Source organism: Natator depressus, chromosome 4 (genome assembly GCF_965152275.1).
Source record: "Natator depressus isolate rNatDep1 chromosome 4, rNatDep2.hap1, whole genome shotgun sequence".
Lineage (NCBI taxonomy): Eukaryota > Metazoa > Chordata > Testudines > Cheloniidae > Natator > Natator depressus.
The window spans coordinates 104,766,709-104,786,919 of NC_134237.1; positions in this window are offsets into that span (position 1 = coordinate 104,766,709).

Consider the following 20,211-nt stretch of genomic DNA (forward strand, 5'->3'; position numbering starts at 1 on the left):
TTTTATTTTCCATCAGACTTCTGATTATTTTGTAGTTTCCTTACCTAGCCTTTTAACTGAGGGAAGTGGGGACTAAATCTAGAGTAAACTGTGGCCAGGTTTTATGATCATTTAGCTTCAACTACCAATCTCACTATTGCTGAGCCAGGGACACAGCCACACTTGAAAGGTCCATATAGGAGGAATAATCTGACCCCTGTGTAAATGAGATATAGTATGGCATCAGACTGGGTGGAGTTAGGAACTCTGTGCTACAATAGAAAAAAGAAAAGGAGTACTTGTGGCACCTTAGAGACTAACCAGTTTATTTGAGCATGAGCTTTCGTGAGCTACAGCTCACTTCATCGGATGCATAGCATATCGTGGAAACTGCAGAAGACATTATATACACACAGAGACCATGGTCTCTGTGTGTATATAATGTCTTCTGCAGTTTCCACGATATGCTATGCATCCGATGAAGTGAGCTGTAGCTCACGAAAGCTCATGCTCAAATAAACTGGTTAGTCTCTAAGGTGCCACAAGTACTCCTTTTCTTTTTTCTATTTACGAATACAGACTAACACGGCTGTTACTCTGAAACCTGTGCTACAATAAAGCATGAGGTGCAATTCTTAAGCTGGCTTCCCACATAGAGCAATCTAAAAAACACTTCATTTTGCATGTGATATAAAATGTCTAAGGATTTTATCCTGGATAATATTGGGACATTTCTGCCAGACAGATAGCAGTGAAATCACTGCAAGTATGATTTAGTTCCACCAAAAACAATTTAATTACCTATTTTACTGATTTTTTTTTAACACGAAAGTAGCTCATTTTCAAAGAAACCTGCAAAAAATTCAAGGTGAATTCACAAAATATTGGATGTTATCAAACTTGATTCTCCAGCCCAGTATTAGCAGCAATTTGAATGTTTTTGCACTTACTGTTTGCTATATTCCCCAACATGGGGAACTATAAACAATAGAAAAACTAAATCAGAAAAATTGGGGTTATAGGTTATATAATTGGTTGCAGAGCTTTTAACAATGTGTTTTTCTTATTTTAATTACTTATATGTAGGGTTTGGCAGAAATTTCCAACTTGTATTAAACCAACAGTTTCTCCCTCCCCCCAGAAAATATCTTTTAAGAATGAGGCAGTTTTAAAATAAAAGAAAACACAGCATTGTGTGAGGATACTTCATGGCAAGCAGAGAGAAAAATTCTCTGTCATTCAAGCTGGCAGAATGAGAGCACAGTGAAGACTGGGACAGAAGAATAAATCAGCCAATGAGTATACTAATAAAATGCTGAACTTATTAAGGAAATCATTTGAGTAAAATCAGAAGTGAGGCTGGATTCTGTAGCCCCTCTATGTATGGATCTCACTTTCATTTCAAGAAAGATTTCATGACTGGAACCTACATTTGTAGATATTGAAGGAACATGGTATTTATCATATTGCATCAGACCACTGATCTAGCAAAATCAGTGTCTTGCTTTCTTACATTGGCCAATGTAAGATGTTTCATAAGAAGGTGAACTCTTCTCTTACTCCAAAGAGTGCACCTATTCAATGGTACCAAGCTGTAGATTGGGGAGAAATACCCCTTGGTTACAATCCAAATCATATTTTATAAGCCTTGATATGAAACTGAACCAATAGTTCCTGAAACCAACAGAAGTCGTATGAGCTATGTAGCAGGTGCTATGGGACAGATTTTCTCAGGTATTTAGGCACCTAAAGATGCAGATAGGCCACCTACAGGGATTACAAAGGCCCCTAACCTGCTTAGGCATTTTTGAAAATCCCACTACATGCCTATCTGTATCTTTAGGCACCTCAATACCTTAGAAAAGCTGCCCCTTTGTGCATAACCACTAATGTTTTAACAGGGTGGCTGGTATTTAGGAGCTCATAGGGCTAAAACTCACCAGTAAAGCAACAGCTGTACTCTTTGTGGAGGAACTAATGTAAGACCACCTGCTGCTATCAGGGGGCTCCAAGGAGAGCTAAAGCTGCCCTTCAAGGTAAAGAGAGAGGAAGCCCAGAGGCTTCTGTGGGGCTAATTCATATCTTCCCCAGAGAGGTAGAGTATATAGTTTCCTTTGCATGCTCCCTGAAGCTACAATACTTTCCTGAAGCCTCTGTTCCTGCTTCTCCAAGCCCAGCAACAGGCAGGTGGAGTTTCTGAGCTGGGAGATGGGGAGAGGGTTAGTTATGAGGGTGGACCAGACCTAGGGGTGGATTTTCTGATTTAAGGTGTGGGGATTCTAAACCTAAGGATGTCAGAAGCAGAAAATTTCAAAGCTGAATGGGCAATAATGAGCTCTGGAAAGGTTAGGTAGGCAGAGAGAGGTGCCTGGGAGGAACTGAGGGAGGCTTGAAAATTCATAACCAGGAGGGAGACACGTTGGGTTGGCAAGGTTAAGTGCAGGAAGGAAGGTAGCTAGCTGGTGAATGGGTTGTAGGGGGAGGCAGTAGGGTGTGCTGGATTGAGGATTAGATAGACAAGGGAGAGGTAGGAAATAGGTTTTTCATTTTGAAAGGGCAAACAGCGAGAGGGAAGAGAGCACGTCCTTTCCCCCCGACACACACACATTCAACCAACCTCACATTCACTAACTAAGTACTTCCCTACACCCCTTCTCTTTTTCACCCACCCGTCTCACTGAAATAGCAATTATTTACTTTGAAAATATGAACAACCTGCCAGGGAGGATAGGAAATAGGGTTACCTGCAGCAGCCCAAGTATCTTGCCACTGGTTATTAACATTACACGAATCTGAAAATAGTACTGACAAAACAACCTTATGTGGCATTAGCATAACTTACAAAATAACAGATAAACTGACTTAAGACATTGCATTACTTTAACCAATAGCCAGTTTGAATGCAAAAATAATAATGGAATAAACCCAAATGATCTCTAACATCATAACTGCAAGCCCTACTTATGTTGTAGGTCAAGAAGGCGCTTATCACATTTTGCTATAGAAGAAAAGATGAATGATCATTCTATTTACAAGATATTCTTAATATATGGTATGTATATCTGATCATATATGACAGGGGTGGCCAAACCGCAGCTCATGAACCACATGCGGCTCTTTTACAGTTAAAGTGCAGCTCGTGGAGCCCTCCATGCCCCCCACCCCTTCTCTGCTTACCAGATTGGTGGGAGGGGAGAGCCTGGAACTTCTGCCCTACAGCAGGGTGGTGGGGCTGGGGGCTTATCAGAGACTACTGGTGCCTGCTGGGGCGGGGGGGAGCAATTTAAAGGTTCACCCTCCCCAGGCATGCCCCTTCTCTTATGCTCAGCGGTTCTCCCTGCAGCTTCCAGATGTTTGCCGCTGCCTTTCCCCATGGCCACAGCTCCCAGCTTGCCAGCTCCAGCAGCTGCTGTGTAAGGTGGCACCATATGACTAGCGGGCAGCAAATCCTGGCAAAAATCACAGGGGAGGAGAGTTCGGGGGGAAATGTGACCCCCCCCATACTCCGCCTCCCCTCGCATGCCTCCGGCTTCTGCCCAGCGGGGAGGAGGGTCTCGGGGCTTCAACCCCATGGAGCGCACCTGCCAGGGCTTGGAGCTTCAGCAGGAGCATGACAGAAATTCATAGCCCCACCCCGGAGCTGAAAACTCAAGCTCCAGCAGGCACACCTCGCTCTTGAACTTCTGAAGATTGTTGTATGCAGCTTGGAGGGTCAGTAAGTTTGGCCACCCCGATATATGATCTGGTACAATGCCCCTGAGGTCCCAAAGACTCCTATTAAATACAATGGGTGTTGGACCGGGCCCATACTAGAAATCAAATAGCTTTTGGATTTATTGGAGACTGGAAACAATAGAAGGAAAATACCTTTAACATGAGTTTTGTGTTTCCTCAGTGTATGAATTAAGAGTTTTCACTGTTCACAGAAAGAAATCCAGCAAAACTTTTGATCTGAAAGACTATGTACTGGTGATCATAAAGAATGTCATGGAGGATTTATTTATACTTTTAAAACTGTACTTAAAAATTATTTATAAAGAAAACAAAATGCAGGCAGAAAATGAAAAGAGTCTTTTGATAAATTAAAAATGTTTGCTTTCTGCTGTGATATTAAAGATCAGGACATAAGAGAAGTACTGTGTGTATATGTTCAAAGGCTTACCAGCAGGAGGTATATAAGTATTTAAAATGGTAACATCTCAGAAAATAGTGTAGGTCTTAACATTAAATTTTTCTAATAAATAAATCATCAAATAAAAATAAAATGACAAACTGGTATTACTCTAATACAATCATACTTGAAGGAATAATAACCTGTTTTATTTCAAAAGGAATCTGGCTATTAACACTTGAGTTCAGACAAATGTCTTCAAGGTCTAGGCATCAGGCATGAAATTCCTTAATGCCTGAGAATCTTGGCAGGGTCAGATTATCCTGAGGAACACCCACTATGCTGGGAGGGTATCTTAAGAGTAGAGGTTTGCATTAGTGTCTTTGTGATTCCTCCCCTCTGCCCATGACCCATCAGATATGGAGTTGCCCTCGATCTCAGAGGCAGCTGTGAGATTCCTGTATATTTAGAGGACCACATACTGCTCTCCTCATCACCACATTTGTAGGCCTGGAAGGCCCTATATACAAGGGGTCAGTTTTGCCATTGACATCAGTGGAGCAAGGATTTCACCCATGGTTCCCCTGTGGAGGGTGGGTGAGCTACAGAGATGCTGTACAGGATGTCTCTGGACCATAGTTCTTTCCTTTCTGATGACTCTATGGGTCCAGAGGCTTAGACCCACTGCATCCCCTGATTTAAAGGCACTTCTATTTCTACATTCCACATGCTGTGGACCTGCTTTGTACCAAGTCCCCATTACTAGGGGAGAAGATTCTTTCCTCAAATCTTGCATGAAGCCTGTTTTACACAGGTTTTATGTGAGGAATTGGAAAGCACAGCATTTGACCTATAGTTTGTAAAGTATTCAGGGTGTCAAGGGGGGCATCTCTCACCGCCAGACTGGTGCCTCCTCCTGGTCACTCTGGGGATTAGCTCAAGGCCAACACCCTTGTCTGCAGCGCACACCATCACTCTGTCTCTGTTTCTGGAAATTCAGCGTTCTTCTTTCCAACACAGCCCTATTGTCCAGCTACTTCCACAGTGACAAGGGGGGAGAGACCCAGGCCCACCCACTAATCTGGGTCCCAACCCACGGATGCTACAAACAGCAGTCTCCTGCTTTGACTCTAACTTCCATGGATTCTGCTATATTTCTCTGGGCCATTTCCCTGTGGCCCCAGCACCTTCCTCACCCTCACCTCAAGGCACTCAGATACTCAGCCTCACAGCCACCTAGGAGCTCCCTGCTAACAGCTGCTCTGACCAAGGTGCTTACAGCTCTCTCAGCACTCCAGGGACACAATCCTTACTCCTTGAACTCACAGCAGCAACTGACCCACTCTGGCGCTGCAGCTCCTTTTATGTGAACCACTGGGCCCTGATTGGCTGCTCCTTGTGTCCACTCTCTGGTTGGTTGTGCCTTACACAGCCTCTCCTGGCCACTTGGAGGACTTGTGTCCCCTGCTCCTTCCAGGACAGGGCACGGTTAACCGTTTCGATGCCTGTGTGGGGGAAGCACCCCATCACAGGGATCCTTTGCTATAAGGAAGCTTACCTGTTAAAGGGATATTCTGTATCAAATAGGCCAAAATATCTTATATGAATTCTGGTTTATGAATTTTCAAAAATGGCTGGCAATTTTTGTTGCCGTAAATTTTGGGTAACCAACTTGAGACATCCCGAAGGAACTGATTTTCAGAAAGTGCTGAGCACCCACCTTTTACAAGTCAGGCCCCTTTAAGGTATCTCAACTTGGACACCCAAAATCATTGGTCACTTTTTTAAATGGAGGCAATGTGTATGTACTGTGTTCAGGAGATTATTTCGCATAAAGGAAGCAACAAGAAAAAGAAAAAAAGCCCAGGCAGCTCCCACTGATACCTCTCACCATCCTGGTGTGTTGCAAAAAGCAATTTTTACATCACTCACCATTTCTTCCTTCAAAACTCTCCTTAAAACTCACTTCTTTCATGTAGCCTTTAATCATGGAACTCCTGTAACCCTGTCTGCTCCCAGTGTCAGGGTTCTAATTGTTTTTACTGAAGTGATCTTAATCAGATTATGAGATCTGTAGGATAAGAACCTGATCTACCTATTTGTTTTTAGCATACTCTGTGTTATAGTGTTATATAAATAATAATAAAACTAAATTTTCATCCTGTAAGGTAGTATGCTTGCTAGAAGAAAGCAGACTCAGGCATTTTTTATTTTAGCAAAAGGATTTTGAGCCTGATACAAAGACCATTTAAGGGTTATTGACTTCAATAGGCTTTTGGATCAGGCCCATAAGGAGGGTTATAGTGCATTAAATTTATGCTTAATTCTTCCCTCTGCCCTTACCAAACACCATCCCTTCTGAATACATTTATATTTTATTTCAGGTTCTTAATATGATATTCCTCCTGAAAATAACAAAGGGATTCCTGTGGTTTTACTGCTGTAGCTCACTAAAATATGTCCAAGATAATTCATGTTTCAGATCAGAACAGAGGAGTACAAACCTGCAAGAAAAGCTGACTTTTGCAAAATTTAAATAAACCTCTGGGAGTTACTTACCATAGAACAAAGCAGAGAGACAAAGAGCAAATATCTTCCAACCTTGATCTGGGCAGGAATTGTAAAAGAGAATCTATCAGCATGGCGCTCAGTAAACAAAGTCATCAGGACGGGATGACTTAGTACCACTACTAGGTTAACTTCCAAGTCATTTCTATAATCAAGTCTCTACATCTGAGTACATGTTTATGTCATTTTATTTGGATCTGACAAACTTAAATATAAAAAAGGCAAGGGCTTATTTTTTCGTTTTCCCATTGATAAAAGCATTCTTGCTTTTCATGAGATCAATTGTTTTATTTTCCTAAAATGCCAACAGCAGCATAGCTAGAGGGAAATCTTATTCGGGAATAGAATGAGGCATTGTTTCTATGCTCGTGGTACAGTGTCCCCTGTTTTCTTACATGTTCTATTAATACAATAAACCCAAAGTCCCTTAAGGCTTTATTTTTTAGACAATCAATTGTGGAAATCATTTAACTTCAGTTATGAAGGCAAAGTATGTCAGGCCATGTAGCATACTTATTCATGGCAACACAAAAGCCAACAGATAACTGGAATTATTTAATCACCTATATCTCATGCGCATATGTTCTGCATCTTGTCTTCCAACTAACATTACATCTAAATGTGATGCAAGGGAAATACTTCAGTATACAGTACCAGTAACTGTGGGCCATTAGTTATCTGAAATACATCTAAAACTTTCAGCTGCAATAGCTCAGAGAATGGATCTGTTGAATGCCAAGGCCAAATACACAGCTCTCGGCAGGGATGGTGTTTGCTATGCCCTTTCAGTTACTGGCAGATTGATTTTCATGTTCTGGCTAAACAAGCGGTTAGCAGTATTGCACTGTTGGTTGTAAGCGATGACAACCCAATTAGAAAACACAGTCAATGAATAGGTCAGGCAACTGGAGTCCAGATACTCTAATCCAGGCTAGGCTATTCAGTTTGCAGAGCTTTGTATTGACCTTTTCCGCATCACAGGTGACCCTCCATACAAATGTGTCAAAAAATTCTGTGCAAAAACAAAGAAAATAAATCATGATTTATCCAAACAACATGTAGTATTGCACAATGTAAGCAAATGGCTTAGGAAAGATCACTGTGGAATTGTTAGCACTAAACAGCAAAGAAACAGGTCAGGAGTGGCTTTGTGTTCTGCAGGTATATACATATATTGTACAATTTTGTTAAGCAGTCCAGCGTTAAATATAAGTTAACTCAATACGGTGCTGAACTAGACCACAAGTATTTCATAAATGATCAGTAAATGCTATAACATGTTGTCATAAATATAAAGGGAAGGGTAACCACCTTTCTGTCCACAGTGCTATAAAATCCCTCCTGGCCAGAGGCAAAACCCTTTCATCTGTAAAGGGTTAAGAAGCTAAGATGACCTTGCTGGCACCTGACCAAAATGACCAATGAGGAGACAAGTTACTTTCAAAGCTGGAGGGGGAGGAACAAAGGGTCTGTCTGTCTGTGTGATGCTTTTGCCGGGAACAGATCAGGAATGCAGGTCAGAACTCCTGTAAAAAGTTAGTAAGTAATCTAGCTAGAAATATGTTGGATTTCTTATGTTTAATGGCTGGTAAAATAGCTGTGCTGAATGGAATGTATATTCCTGTTTTTGTGTCTTTTTGTAACTTAAGGTTTTGCCTAGAGGGATTCTCTATATTTTGAATCTGATTACCCTGTAAGGTATTTGCCATCCTGATTTTACAGAGGTGATTCTCTTACCTTTTCTTTAATTAAAATTCTTCTTTTAAGAACCTGATTGCTTTTTCATTGTTCTTAAGAGCCAAGGGTTTGGGTCTGTGTTCACCTGTACAAATTAGTGAGGATTTTTATCAAGCCTTCCCCAGGAAAGGGGGTGTAGGGCTTGGGGGGATATTTTGGGAGGAAGACGTCTCCAAGTGGGCTCTTTCCCTGTTCTTTGTTTAACATGCTTGGAGGTGGCAACATAGGGTTCAAAGATAAGGCAAAGTTTGTACCTTGAGGAAGTTTTTAACCTAAGCTGGTAAGAATAAGTTAGGGGGTCTTTCATGCAGGTCCCCACATCTGTACCCTAGAGTTCAGAGTGGGGAAGGAACCTTGACACAGGTTATTTGCTTCATTTTGATCTCACTTAAAAACTGGTCAGGACTACACCAGAGATCTAGATCAGTATAACCATGTCACTCAGAGATGTGAAAAATCCACTTCCCTGAGCGACATGGTTATACTGACCTAACCCCCCAATGTAGACAGTGCTATGTCAACAGGAGAGCTTCTCCTCTCAACATAGCTTTCACCTCTCAAAGAGGCACATTAACTACACTGATGGGAGAAGCTCTTCCATCAGCATAGGAGTGTCTTCATTTAAGCACTACAGCGGCGCAGCTCCACCGATGTAGGGCTTTAAATGTACACCTGCCCACAGACCAGATTTAATTATCGAATAATCTGAGAAGAATAATGTGACAATGACAACACAATGATGGGAGCTTGATAAGCTCTTTAACGTGTTATACACTGTGTATGTTATGGGTATCATCAATACCAATAAGATCATAAAGAAACATATATATATGATGCTGGCAGACTAGATGAAAACTGACCAATACATAGCTGGAAATCAGTCTGGCTCATCTGTGTGTTAGCATTGTTAAAATAGATGATACATTTATAAGGATGTGTTTAGTGTTTAAAATGCAGTGAATAGTAATCTCACTGATAACATATGTACCCCATGTTATCAGGGTATATTGAGCATTTTCTCAGTTTGTTGTAACTGTGTAATGCATCAAAAAGGAAAGCAGCATTAACGATGCAGTAAAATGATGGCTTCCTATAGAAGGTGTTAGGTCCTGCCACCAGAAGGTCCATTAAGACCAAATGATCCACTCTAAGACATCAAAGAACAGAGACTTAGGTCAAGTCTACACTACAAAATTAGGTCGACATACAACCACCACAGTAAATACTGAGGTGGTTCATGTCCACACTATGCCCCTTCTGTTCGAGGTGTGCATCCTCACTAGGAGCACTTCCACCAACTTAACTGTGTGGGACACTATGGGCCACTGACAGGTGAAGCCCGCCCCCAGCTTGGGTTGTCTGCCCCAGCGCAGCGGGGCTCCATCTGTGAGCAGACAACAGGCGATGTAAGTAATTCAGTGTCTACACAAACACTGTGTCACCCTAACTACATTGACCTAAGCACTACGCTTCTCACGGAGGTGAAGTTATTAGGTCAGTGTAGTGGGCAACTTACATGGGCGGGAGTACCCTTGTAGCATAGACACTTACAGAGTTAGGTCAGTGTAAGCTGCCCAATGTCAACCTAACTCTGTAGTGTAGATCAGGTCTTTCTTAATGGCATTCCTCCCTTCCACACCCAGGAAGAGGAGACCTGCGCATGAACTCATCCCATCAACTTGAACTCTTGAAGGAAGGGAATAAAAATCCCTGACAATGCTGCTCTGTGCTCTCTATGCTGCTTGGATTTTGGAAAGGGGAAGATTTCTAAGCATAAGCAAGAAATCTCCAGCGCTTGGCCTAGGTTAGCCCTAGAAGACATATAGAGCTTGCATATTAAAGCAACTTCTGTTACCTTTTGGAACCTAAGACTGTAATTGATTTGTGTGCATATGTTTACCTGCTTTAACCTTGTAAATAACTCTCATCTCTTTTTCTTAGTTAATAAATCTTTAATTAATTTATTATGGAATTGGATGTAAATGTTGTCTTTGGCATAGGATCTAAGGTGCAATTGATCTGGGGTAAGTGACTGGTCCTTTGGGACTGGGAGTAACCTGAATATTGTTCTGATCTTTGGTGTAAGAGACTATCTATTGCAAAGGCAATCTTGCCTGGGTGGCAAGACAGATAGGAGTACCCACGGGGACTGTCTGTGACTCCATGTTAAGGCTGTTATAGTTCTTGAGGAGTTCACCCTTGATGATCGGTTGGTGGAATCTAAGTATAGAACTCACAACCAGCTTGGGGTTTGTGCCCTGATTTGTAACAGTCTGCCCCGAGGCTGGTACTCTCACTCCTGAGCCACTCCAGACAATTTGATAGTATAATAGAACAAAACAGACCCAGTACTATGAACTTTCTATATAGATAGCATTACATGTGTATTTGAAACTGCATCAAACGACAATTTTTCCACACCATTTACTGACACTCCTCAGTCATGTTAGAGATCTAAACCATTTGCTCACAGGGATCAGGAAAAATTATAAACACCTATGTATAGCACTGCATAAGTGTCTGGATTTCACAGGGAGAAGGAGACTGTTCACACCTTTCTCTGAAGAATCAGGTATTAGCTAATGTTGGAGGCAGAACACCAGACTTACTGAGGCCTGATTTGCTATAGCAAGTCTAATGTCCTGTATCCATGAGACATGTCTTTGGAACATGTTATACAACTGGGATAAAATTCTGCCCCCGGCCCCCCGACTGCAGTTGGGCCAAGATTTCTCCTATGGTCTTTCTACAGTAAGCATAACCTACTGGTCTCTCTCTAATATTTCTAAAGCAACCACTGCTATGGGTTCAAGGTGTGGTCTTGATTATTTTACATTGATTCATCTGAAAAATATCAGGTAGCTTCACTTACAATGTACATTATCTTTTTAGATGGTACTTCAAACTATGCCTTTTTGACAGTTTCAGAAAAGTTTCCCTCTACTCCTAGAAACTCTTTTTGTCAGCCTTCCATCACTATGCTCCACTTCAGCACCATCTGATCCCACTTTTACGGCTGATCTTTAAAAATAATCTGGAAATAATGCTCTCCCCCATTAACTGAAATACCTCTTATCTTATCTTCTATTATATGTCTTCCACCCTTAACTCTCATGGTCAGCTGCCTCTTCTTTCTTTCTTTCTTTTTTTTGGTGTACTGTTTGCCTCCCTGCAAATAAACTCCTCAAGGAAGGGACCCTGCTTTATTTTAAAATGCCATGCTAACTTATGGTAATACGTGAATAATAAGGCACCGATGCTACAGCAGCATTTGTACTGCAAATTAGTGTTTGATCAAACTTTCAAAATTCCACCAACAGCTTTTTCCACACATGTATCTATGCCAAAATTCCATTACAATATCTATCAGCAATGCTAATTCATACTGCATCATTGTATTAATGATTCTGTTATGTGTGTGGTGCTGGTCTCTGAACTGCAGTGTGGGCACATCTGAAATCTGCTTGCTCACGCTACAGAAATTACTTACTAGCATCTGTATATAACATACTAACACCACAGGGAAAGCTAGTTTAAAATCATAAATGTCAAGACATAATTAACTTAAAGGTCAAGTTTAATTACAGCTGTTGAAACTGAAATACACTAATTACCATTACTATGTCAGAAAATTTCTTGAAAAACAGTTTGAAATGTTTTGTTGGTGCCCATGCTTTCTTATAATTGATGTCTTTTGTTCTGTGATGAGAATGCTTCAATGGGCATTTTTTTAAACTAACTTTGAACAGAGCAGAGAACAAAACCAGAAAAATGATGAATAAAGCACTACCCCACACAGCTCCACAAAATCTGTGCTCGGCATTATTGTATTATTAATTATTTTCTTATAATTGGCACTTGAGATAATGATGTTAATGGAACTCCTTGGAGAACTTGATGCAAACACTCTAGCAACAGAGGAAGCACATTTATCTGAACCATTTTTAGATTTAATGGCAAAACAAATCAATAAGTGAAACAGACTGGTGAGAAAATAACTCAATAACTGAAAAATTTGCTCTAGCTGTAGGACTTCCAAGATTTCCAATGGGAATACTTATCGACTCACATAAGTATTTTGGTTTCCTTTGCCCTCCCCCCCTCCTTCCAAGGTATAGAAAGTTTGAACACTTTTTGATTTCATTTTCTTTTGGTTTACCCAGTGTTTACTTCCCCCAGGTGATCAGGATTTCCAGCTTCCCTTCCCTCATATTTTCACCAGAGTGCTGGGCTAAGGAGCTGTTCATAACTGGGTACAAAACAGCATAGGGAAGGTTAGCTCGCATAATGATACATTCCTCACAGTAAAATAGATTTTAGCCACTGTAGCTCATCTATAGAGATTTCCGAGTCTGAAATGGAGTGTAGTGGATGTATCTGAAGGAAATATTGCTAGTATAAGAAAAGAGCCTACGGCATATGTTTTGTCAAAATAGAGAACAAAGACCCAAAGAAATAACATTTTACACTATTAGAAAGACACAATGAAGGAGACAGTTTCAGTTAAGTGAGTAGAACATGCATGCCACAAAAAGTGGCTAAATAACTCAGAAAGAACCCACACGTGAAACTAAAAAGCACATATATTCTACAGAAAAAAAGCAAACAAAGCAAGGAAAGTCTGCGCCGTGCAGTTATAACGGAGAAAGAAAATTACATTTAATTAAGAGTTCCCTGCCTTCCAGGTACTGATGACATTGAAATCAGTGTGGACATAAGGCATTAAAGCAGACATCAACATAGTTCACCCCAAGAGTCACTTATTTAAGATTTACAGCTGACTGTAAGAGAAAAGTGAGAATTTATTAAAGATTTCCATCTGGCAGAATATATCATTTGTATTCAAACTGATAGCAGCAATGATTTAAATTTAATAATCCAAGTGGAGATATGCATCAAAAAGGAATTCTTCTAAAATGTGTCTAATAGCAATAACTGACTTCTTTATTATAGTCTGCCTATGAAAAATGCCAGATATCAAAGAATAAGACATCAAAAGTTAATTTCAGTGTGTTCATCTAGTTGAAACTCACATTAAAATACCACTACATTGGCTGAAAATCAAGTAGCACATACAACAGACTCTACCTACTTGTACCTACTTTTAAAAGATTTGAAACATCAGGACCTGAAATAAAGCCAGCCACTTTTCAGAACCAAAAGGTTTTATCACATTTTATCCAGAACACTTTCTCCATGCAGTGGAATGATGTTCTCTTAAGAGAAGGCACCTGGGCCATATAAATAGGGCTAGACTGAGAACAGGTGGTGAGAGTCAGGAAATGGCAGGTGAGAGCTGCCTGAGGGTATGTTTATACTGGAGATCCTAGGTACATCCTGAGGTAGCTAGACCCCAACACCACTGTGGCTACACTTCTATTTTTCGTGCACTATCTCAGATCAGAGCTAGAGAAGGTATGTCTACTTGAGCTGGAAATTACAGTAGCCATACCCTAAGAGGAAGGTAGGTGAGAGCTCCCTGAGAAGGAAAGGAGAGACTCAAAGACAGACAGGTTGAAGCAGGGGAGAGTTGCTGGAGAAAGGAGTAGCAGAGAGTTGCCCACAGGAAAGAGCTGCAAGAGACCAGAAGCAGAGCAATAACTGAGTTGCCAGTGATGAGAGCTGAGAAGTGCTGTTGGGAGGACTGGCTAGAGCTCGGGAAAACTGCGAAGTTGCAGGAAGGCTAATGCAGAGGCCCCTAGAAATGAAACAATCCATCTTGGTCATTATAAGCTGGGTGCAGAAGCAAGAGGTTGACTCTGGAGGAAAGTCCCCAAGAGCTGGGATAGGAGTCACAGACAGGGAGGCCTGTGATGCGAAACATTTCAGGGAGCCCTCTGGCAGAAGACTTGAGTGGAGGTCTGTGGGAGGTACCCAGGAACAAGGGGTTGCTCCTGAAGGAAGGTTCCCCTGAGCAGGGTAGGACTCCTGGGCAAGGAGGCCTGGAAGAGCAGAATGCAGCAGGGATCTCTCTCATGGGAGACCTGAGAAAAGCAGGTCTTGGAACTCTCAGACAGGGAGGCCTAGAGCGTGGAGCCCTGGGTCAGGGGCAAAAGGAAATGGAAACAAAATGCTGCCACTGACTCAGAGGTGAGTGATTTGGAAGTGATGTCCCTGGAGAGAGGAATGGAAAAAGCGTATCTTTATATGTATACTGTCGGAATTGAAAAATAGCTTTATTATAAGGTTTTGGGGGAACTACTGCATTGGATGTATATGAATAAACTATGCTGAGGTGGGCTTTGTGTCAGACACTGTGGGTATTTCTGCACATGGAACTGGGGCATGCTTCCTGGCTCGAATAGACATACTTGTGCTAGCTCTCATTGAGCTACCATGCTAAAAATAGTAGTGTAGCCATGGGAACATGAGCGGCGGTGAGTGGCAGCAGGGACTATCTGCACTGAGACCCAACCCACCAGAATCTGGTGGGTACATACTCAGGGTCAGCAGCCCATGCCACTGCTACCATGGCTACACTACTGTTTTTTTAGCACACTAGTTCAATGAGCGCTAGCACAAGTTAACTTATGCAATCTGGGAATCACACCCCTAGCTCCAAGTACAGATGTAGCCTGAGAGACTGTTCCTTTCATGGGCGTACAAAAACAGAAACTGAAGTTGGGTGTACCTGTTGTGCTGTGGCCCGCCATGGGAGGATGCTCCAGGAGGAGCCATCATATAACAGGGCCTTAAATCAGCCCTCATTTAGAAACCCACCCGCCGAAGTCATTGCTTCAATGTTAGTTATTCAGCTAACGTCGCATGCATCGGGCAAAATTCTCCTCTCATATCTACACCTGATGGATCTCAGCTCCAAAATTCTGCTCTGTTGACATGGGAGTTAAGTTCAGCTTGTATGAATCCAAGATGAGAACACTGTATATCCGAACGCCATTCAAGTTGTTATTTACTGTTAGCATTACAAAAGCATTCAGCGGTCCTACTGTGCTAGACACAGTACACACACTCTCGCTCTCTCTCTCGCTCGCACACACACATACACAAATCAACCAATCCTTTAGACCCCATCTCTTCCATTATTTCAAATCGTTGGTCAATTCTTCATATGTTGACAAATTGCTGCTATACTTTCTTGTTTGTATAAGGGAGGAGAAGAAAGCCACAATATAACATTCCAGATAAATACAAGACCAGATTTTTATGTATTCTCAATCCTTGTTTCAGGCAGAGAATGCAGTATTTCTACATCAGCAGCTTCATTCGGTATTCAGATACTTGCTCCTTTTTTATATCTTCCAAGCCCCATACTTCCATCTCAGCTCAATTCTGCACACCATTCAGAACTGATTATGCCCAGTTTATGGGGAAAATCCCTGTGCTTCAGATTCCCTTTTGTTCTCCATTTGAAAATACCAGATGGCAGCACAGAAGGTGCTCAAGCTATTCTCAGCATCCCAGTCAAAGTTTCCACACAGTCCTTTGAACTCATTGGCTCATTATGCTATACAAGACAAGGCCGCCTTTCAGGTCTGTTTTAGGGAGACAATGAATGATGTTACTTTGTTTACCAAAACAGAGCTCTCAAGAATGCTTGGGAAATGCAGCTGCTCTAATTAATAATATCACATTCTCAAAGCCACTGAAAATTTCCCCTACTGGAGTTGCTTTCAGCCCTGTGCAATCCAAAGCTTCCCACTCACACCATCCCAGTGTCCTGTGTATGCCAGCCATTGGTGCTTTCTTTTCCAAAAGTTCTTTGAGAGAACACATGAGGTTGGAGTCCATATGAGTGTGTTATAACTAGGGCTAATCATGCAAAACCACGAGGCAGCAGTAGCCATTCTGCAATCCAGCCTGCTTCCATCCTTCCTCAAACCTTTAAAGTCCCAGCGTTCTGATCTCAACATCCTCCTGTTACCCAGGCTGATTCCCACTGTACAGTGCAGACTTTGTGGGTGCATATTGCCCTCCCATGTAAAAACATTCAGGTATACCATTAACAAAAATAAAAAATGGAAAGAACAAAAATCTCAACCACTTTTGCAGGTAGTGATGCCTATAGTAAGTTCCCCAAGGGAGTCAAAGCAGACTTTCTTGTTTGTATAAGCAGACTTTGACTCCCTCAGGGAACTGATAGGCAGGATCCCTTGGGAGGCTAATATGAGGGGGAAACGAGTCCAGGAGAACTAGCTGTATTTTAAAGAAGCCTTACTGGGGGCACAGGAACAAATTATCCTGATGTGCAGAAAGAATAGCCAACATGGCAGGCGACCAGCTTGGCTTAACAGAGAAATTGTCACTGAGCTTAAACACAAAAAGGAAGCTTACAAGAAGTGCAAACTTGGACAGATGACTAGGGATGAGTATAAAAATATTGCTCGAGCATGCAGGGGTGTAATCAGGAAGGCCAAAACACAATTGAAGTTGCAGCTAGCAAGGGATGTGAAGAATAACAAGAAGGGTTTCTACAGTATGTTAGCAAGGTTGTATGGGAAAGTGTGGGACCCTTACTGAATGGGGGAAGCAACCTAGTGATAGATGATGTGGAAAAAGCTGAAGTACGAAATGCTTTTTTTGCCTCGGTCTTCACAGACAAGGTCAGCTCCCAAACTGCTACACTGGGAAGCACAGTATGGGGAGGAGGTGAGCAGCCCTCAGTAGGGAAAGAACAGGTTAAGGACTATTTAAAAAAGCTGAATAACTCCATGGGGCCAGATCCGAGGTGCTGAGAGAGTTGGCTGATGTGATTGCAGAGCCATTGACCACTATCTTTGAAAACTCATGGCAATCGGGGGAGGTTCCAGAGGATTGGAAAAAGGCAAATATAGTGCCCATCTTTCAAAAAGGGAAGAAGGAGAATCTGCGGAACTACAGTACCTGGAAAAATCATGGAGTAGGTCCTCAAGGAATCCATTTTGAAGCACTTAGAGGAGAGGAAGGTGACCAGGAACAATCAACATGGATTCACCAAGGGCAAGTCAGACCTGACCAACCTGGTTGCCTTCTATGATGAGATAATGGGCTCCATGTATATGGGGAAAGCGGTGGACGTAATATATCTTGACTTTAGCAAAGCTTTTGATACTGTCTCCCACAGTATTCTTGCCAGCAAGTTAAAAAAGTATGGATTGGATGAATGGACTATAAGGTGGATAGAAAGCTGGTTAGATCGTGGGTAGTGATCAATGGCTTGATGTCTAGTTGGCAGCCGGTATCAAGCGGAGTGCCCCAGGGATTGATTCTCGGGCCGATTTTGTTCAACATCTTCATTAATGATCTGGATGATGGGAATAATTATACCCTCAACAAGCTGGCAGATGACACTAAGCTGTGGGGAGAGGTAGATACACTGATAGGGATAGGGATAGGGTCCAGAGTGACCTAGACAAATTGGAGGATTGGGCCAAAAAAAATCTGATGAGGTTCAACAAGAACAAGTGCAGAGTCCTGCACTTAGGACAGAAGAATGCCATGCACTCCTACAGGCTGGGGACTGACTGGCTAAACAGCTGTTCTGCAGAAAAGAACCTAAGGATTACAGTAGACAAGAAGCTGGATATGAGTCAACAGCATGCCCTTTTAGTCAAGAAGGCTAATGGCATATTGGGCTGCATTAGTAGGAGCATTGCCAGCAGATCGAGGGAAGTGATTCTTCCCCTCTATTCGGCACTGGTAAGGCCACATCTGGACTACTGCGTCCAGTTTTGGGCTCCCCACTACAGAAAGTATGTGGATAAATTGGAGACAGTCCAGCGGAGGGCAACAAAAATGATTAGGGGGTTGGGGTACATGACTTACGAGGAGAGGCTGAGGGAATTGGGTTTATTTAATCTGCAGAAGAGAAGAGTGAGGGGGGATTTGATAGCAGCCTTCAGCTACCTGAAGGGGGGTTCCAAAGAGGATGGAGCTAGGCTGTTCTCAGTAGTGGCAGATGACAGAATAAGGAGCAATGGTCTCAAGTTGCAATGGGGGAGATTTAGGTTGGATATTAGGAAAAACTTTTTCACTAGGAGGGTGGTGAAACATTGGAATGGGTTACCGAGGGAGGGTTCTTAGAGGTTTACAAAGCCCTGGATGGGATGATTTAGTTGGGGTTGGTCATGCTTTGAGCAGGGGATTGGATTCGGTGACCTCCTGAGGTCTCTTCCAACCCTAATTTTCTATGATTAAGTTTGCAGAACACTTTCCACTATAAGCTCCGGTTTTTAGTTGCTTATGTCTGTGCCACAGAGTAATTGTAACTAAGCACTCTTACCATAGACATATGTTGTATTTTTCGATGTAAGCAGAGTCAGGATGAGCTCTACCCTGACATCTGGTGGTGAGGTGTGGCAAGTTGTGGAAAAGAACTTCAGGGGCCGATCTCATTTGCATAGGCACACCCACCCCACCTAGAATGAGGCCATAGCTGCCCAAATGGTCACTTTGGCTACTGTGGGATCCCCAGTGTCTCTGTTATTGGGGCAGGAACAATAAATTGTTATTACCCTGATTATGGGAATCAAGGACAGTGGAACTGTACTTGGCCTTTTGTTATGATGGAGGGACTCGACATCAACTAAGTAGCACTCGCTAGGCAAGGGTCATGGGTTCCAAAACTCTGTGAAGGGAGAGAGGCTGGGAACAGGTATTAATACCTGGTGGCATAGGCCCCCTGGTGAGGGCCTTACATGCTAATTGCACTTCCTCCTCTCTCCACTGTGGAATATCAGAGCTAATTTTGATTCCATTAGGAGTCTAGTTACAGGCTGCTGAGCTGAATTTACTTTGGGCTAATGGTGTACCAGCACTGTGGCTCCCCTACTACAAGGTGAAATCACAAAAGAGCTGAAATCACTGAGTGTTGTGTTAAGTAGTAGGGGAGCCTGAAGCTATATGGTAGAGCCGTTTGCAGCACGGTGAGCGGAGTGGCTGGTGGAGCAGTTTGCGGGATGGCGAGCAGAGCGGTTGGCAGAGCAGAGCGGCTGGTGGAGCAGAGCCCCCATGGAGAGGTGGGGCCATCAGTGTTGGACCACGTAAGGTGCCCCTTAACACCCCCCCCCATCTCCGGAGGTAAAAACTCTGCAGATAAACTTTTGAACTCTGGAGCTGCCCTGACCAAGGACAGAGACTTTTGGGTCATTGGACTTTTGGGACTTTGGGTGATTTTGGGTTGCTGGACTCAAGAACCAAAGGGAAAGGACATACCCCAATTTGCTTGGGGTGGGTTTTGCTCATGGGTTGTGTTATGAATCCTGTTGGTGGTGTTTCCCCAACATAATGCCACATTGTTTCTCTCTGTTATTAAAAGGCTTTTTGCTACACTCAGACTCTGTGCTTGCGAGACGGGAAGTATTGCCTCTTGGAGGCGCCCAGCGGGGGTGATATATATTTGTCCCAGGTCACTGGGTGAGGGCTCGAGCCAGTTTTGCATTGTGTTATTGGAATGGAACCCCTAGATACTGAACCCGGCCGTTGTTGCTGCCAACTCTGACAGGCAGAAGGGTTAATCTATAGTTGCATATTATGCTTACTCTGCTTGAGTGCGTTGTGTGCTCATCTTACATGGGAAGCATAACTTTGATTTTCTGCCTTTTATTCATGTAAAATCTCAATCAGAATTAACATTGCTTTAAATGGACTTTTTTAATTTGCACTGAATGTTATAAAAATATTAGGGGGTGGCTCTTCAGTGGGACAGAAAGCACTGGCAGTGTACTTGATATGTGATTGGTTATGTTAGGGGGAGGATTTAGATGGCCCAGTGTTGCCTTCTATCATGACTTTATCATAAGGTTTTATCACATAGTTGGTATTTTTTCTTAAAGCCACAGCCATTGGAATCAATGAGAATCTCATCTTTAATTTTTAAA